The sequence below is a fragment of the Mesoplodon bidens genome, assembly GCF_964165515.1.
Source record: "Mesoplodon bidens genome assembly, chromosome: X".
In the NCBI taxonomy this organism is placed as follows: domain Eukaryota; kingdom Metazoa; phylum Chordata; class Mammalia; order Artiodactyla; family Ziphiidae; genus Mesoplodon; species Mesoplodon bidens.
In genome coordinates this window covers 88013239-88017673 of record NC_138163.1, presented here as the reverse complement: position 1 = coordinate 88017673, position 4435 = coordinate 88013239, and the positions used below count along the sequence as shown (strand labels likewise).

The following is a 4435-nucleotide window of genomic DNA, read 5'->3' as shown; positions in this document are numbered from 1 at the left end:
AGGATACCAAGGAAACATCAATAGTTTCCATAAAGCTTCAATAAACACCCCAAGGCATAAGTGTTCAAAACAGCCTATTCACTAAAATGTCACTGAATTATACTTTTAGAGGTATAAGTATGCTATGCTTGCAGTGAGAGGACATTTAGTTTATGCTTATGTGTCAAATTCATCTTCCATTTACACAGGATACACCAATAACATTTAGGATAGTGAACAGTTCAAGTACTACGTTTCCAACATGTCTTGCTTTTGCTTTTTGATTACTCAGCACTGGGACTCTTCTGCCTGTAGTTTTTCAGAATATTTTGAAAGAGACTAGGACTACCCTGAATATAGACTTCAAGCAATATTGAGACCTTCTGAAAGAGCTGTCTTGATACTTTAATAATAACATTTAGAGAAGGTAATAAAGACAAAACTTGCAGTAACTGAGTTTCTTTCAAAAGAAGAAAAATAATGTTGAACCTGGCATGTAAGCTAAAATGTTTCATAATTAATGTCAAAATTTGCCAGGATTGTTAATACATATTTTGGTAAGAAAAAAGCACTATATTGGCAAGGTTAATTATTTGTGTGCAATATATTGTATATTAATGAAACAGAAGAATTCACAAGTAATGGAAGAAAACCCACAACAAGGGAAGCATCCAAAGAAGGGCAATCAAAAAGTTATGTAAGTTTACTAGTTTTAGAATACAAAACACACCTTAATTATAGTACTATTTCATTTTTAAAACTACAGTTTTTTAATGTACTTCTAATAACAACCCCATCTAAGGAGCCATGGAGGCTTATGAAGAAGACCTAGGCACTAAGATGCTGTGTTTCTTGTGTAAGGGTGAATTAATGTTGCTATAAGAAGAAACTGAATCACATCAGCATCAACAAAGAGCCTTTTTTTACACAGTAAATCATAATTTGATGACATTATTTCTCTTCATTAGTTCGAAATTAGGCAGGAAAGGAACTACATCAGACCCAGAAACACAATGATTTGGCAAGCCACAGTCACTCAGCTCATGGATTTGTGATAATCTGCAGAAAATTTGCTTGACTCTAGTACTCCATGTTTTCACATCTGTAAAGGAGTTCAATACAACCTTTTTTTAAAATCAACTTTAAACTGCAAACAGGCAAAGAGATCACGAACTGCTGGGGGGTCTGTAAAGATCTGGGGGAAAGTTGTGTTCCTCCTGTAGGGACCAATTAAGTAATACTTCCTTGGCCTTCTTTCGAAGTAGCCACTTGTTTTCTTCTGAGTATAACTTGCTAAAACTTCCTGTCTTCTTTCCTGGCAAGACGCAGTCAGCTGTGTTAAAGCGAAACCAGGAAGTGGCCGAGAGGCTTGTAAGCTTTTGTTTGCAAGCTCTGTCCTTGGTAAGAGGCACTTCCTTGGGACATCCCTCTTTGCATGAGGGAGTAATGAGCCACTCTGACAAGGGACTGTTGTTTACGATTTAGAAGGAATCAGCAATTCTAGAAGAAGCCATTTCCTTTGGTGCCTTAGCTTGTTCTGTTACCTCTTTTCTGAATGGACAGGGCCACATATTGAGGGAATCTTTATGTTTCTCAGGTTCAGGTTTTGGTTCCACAGGCATACCATTTTTATCCTTTCCTTCTTTCTTCAGAAGCCATTTACACAGAGCTTCCTTCTCACAAGTTTCATCACACATGCACTCTTCAAAGCTTATACAGGGCTCATCGGCTTTGCAGACCTCCTCTACTTTATATGTGTCTTGATGGTTCTGAACAAGCCAATCCTCATTAATCACACTGGGAACGGACATGGGTTTCTTGGACTTCAAGTGGTTATTCAGGCACTTCAGACTGACCAGATTTTCAGTCTCCACACCTTTGGGCAATTGGTACAGGAATCAGGCTTGACAAGACAATCATACACACTATAGAACTCCTGGTAACACCTGGAACAAGAGCTTAAACTTCTCACTGGTTTCACATCTGCCATTCCCAGACTTCTCAAGCTTATGGGATTCCTGGGGGGTCACAAGCCAATCAGAAAGGTCCATCTCATCTTGATCAAGAAGCCCTAGATCTCCAACCTTTTCAATTTCAATGGAGTAAGAACTGGTAGTAGAATAGCTGTTACACTTTTGGTAACTTGGTTTTTCAGAAACTTCTTGTTGCTGACTCTTGTGGAGCCAGTTTTCCAAGCCCTTTAGGTTGCCCCAGACATTATTGAAGAAATTGCTGGCTCTGGCAGAATTCTGACTGTTCTTCAAGGTCTTCTTTTTAGGTGATCCAGTCCTAGAGATTGGTGCTGGGTATGTAAGGAGCCTGGTGACAATTGGCAGGTTTGCTACCAAGGAGCCATTCACTGAGAATGACAGCTGTGGTGCTGGATGCTGACTTCTGCTCTGACAATGGTATATAGCCTCTTTTATCCAGGAAAGACCCAATATTTGATGAACTAGCATGAGCCATAAATTGCTCAGGAATTTCAATGGTCTTGAGAGACCCAAATATGGTTATGGCCTGGTACAGGGCAGTTATGTTGGCTTCAAAGAGTAAGATAGTGGAATCTTTAGGTTTGAGGGTCAAACTTCCCAGTCTGTCCAGGCACACAGAGACTTGATTGGCTAGATCTTTGTTTTGGGTGCAATCCAGTTGATGAATAATACAACTGAACTGGCCCAGTAACCAGTTGAGCTGCTGGGCCTGCTGCTGAAGTGCCTTCTCTTAAAGCTGAAAGATGAGATCTATCTGTTCATACACCCACACCTCACAGCTTTGAATGCATTCCAGGTGACGACTTATGCAGCTGTGAATCTGGGCTTTGATCTCTCACGAGTTATCTTTAATTTGCTGTTCAGCCCAGAGAACTCCACCAATAGCAAGCTCCAAATCCCTCTGTGCATCACAACACCTCAAAAAGGGTTCTCTATTACTAGAGCAGCCTCTCTGGTCCTGTGAGGTACTCATTCTTCTCCCTGTTCCATCTAACGCCAAGTAAGGCATTTCTAGTTCAAAAGCAACAGTGACTCATGCATCTTTCCAGGTTTCCCAACATTTCCTAGAAGCACAGTCACCCTAAGAAACCTGGGTCCCATCCTCCCTGGAAGCCACAGCCTACCATTCACTCTCCACTTCATAGCAGGCAAGGGCACCACTCAGTACACATGCACACAGCCCTGGCTGCAGGGCCCATTCTTGGCCCAGCAAGGCAAACCCACCCCGTGGGCTCCTGCTGTGGTGCTGGGCTGCCAGAGGTAACTCGCAGGCCAGGTCCCTGCCATGCCAGCTTCCTGGCAAGCAGGAGGTTGCTTTATCCAGGACTGGGGTAAGGAAGGTCCCTGAGCCTGCAGGCTGTGCCCTGCCCCTCCCATGCATCTGGAAGTGGCCCATGGGCAGAATTAGGATTCTTTTGTATTTCCCTTTTGATTTCTTCTCTGACCCATTGGTTCTTCAGAAGTGTCGTTTAGTTTTCACATATGTGTAGATTTTCCACATTTCCTCTTGTTGATTTCTAGTTTTATATCATTGTGGTCAGAAAGGATTTTTGCTATGATTTCCTTCTTCTTAAATTTCCTAAGACTTGTTCTGTGTCCTATCACATGACCTATCCTGGGAAGTGTTCCTTGTGCACTTGAGAAGAGTGCATATTTTGATGCTGTTTTATGGAATAGTCTACATAGGTCTAAGTCCATTTTGTCTAAATGTATGGTTCAATTCAAACATTTCTTTGTAGATTTTCTGAGTGGAGTATCTATCAGCTGTTGATACTGGGTTTTGAAGTCCCCTAGTATTGTATTGCTGTCTATTTCTCCCTTTAGATCTGTTAGTGTTTGTTTAACATAATTAGGTGTTCTGATATTGGGTGCATATATATTTATGATTGTTATGTCATCTTGATATATTGTCCCTTTATCATTATATAATTAGCTTGTCTATTGTTACCATTTTTGGCTTAAAGTCCATTTTGTTTGATATGAGTATCTACATTTTCTTTTTGTTTACACTTCCATGGAATATATCCTTTTATTACAGTAAGTCCCCTATGTATGAACCTTCATGTGAACTTTCAAAGATGCATACATGCCTTTGCATGTCAAATCACGTAAGTTAGTTAACATGTCTGGCATACACTGTCACATGTGTGCATTATCTACAAGTGGTTGTGCTTTTGTGTACTTTACTGTACAGTACTGTATAGAGTATAGTAGTACAGTATCTTTATTTCAAGCCCAGGATGTCTGGAAGCAAGTGTAAAAGCAGCGGTGATGTAGCTGATACTGCTAAGGAGCACCAAACGATAATGATGGAAACAAAAGTGAAAATAATTGAGAGAGTGGAGCAAGGCAAAAAGATAGTAGATGTCGCTTGTTTTTATAACATGAATCATTCAACCATCAGCACGATTCTAAAGAACAAGGACAAGATCACGAAACATGTGAAGTCTGATGTGCCAATGATG

General features: G+C 40.5%; 1 pseudogene across 1 annotated transcript; it reads right to left on the bottom strand.

Moving 5' to 3' along the window:
• Positions 1–1075: 1075 nt before the first annotated feature.
• On the bottom strand, positions 1076–2943 carry LOC308608883 (nuclear receptor coactivator 4-like; annotated as a pseudogene). Its single transcript has one exon. The product of its transcript is annotated as a nuclear receptor coactivator 4-like (transcript).
• Between the last annotated feature and the right edge of the window lie 1492 nt (positions 2944–4435).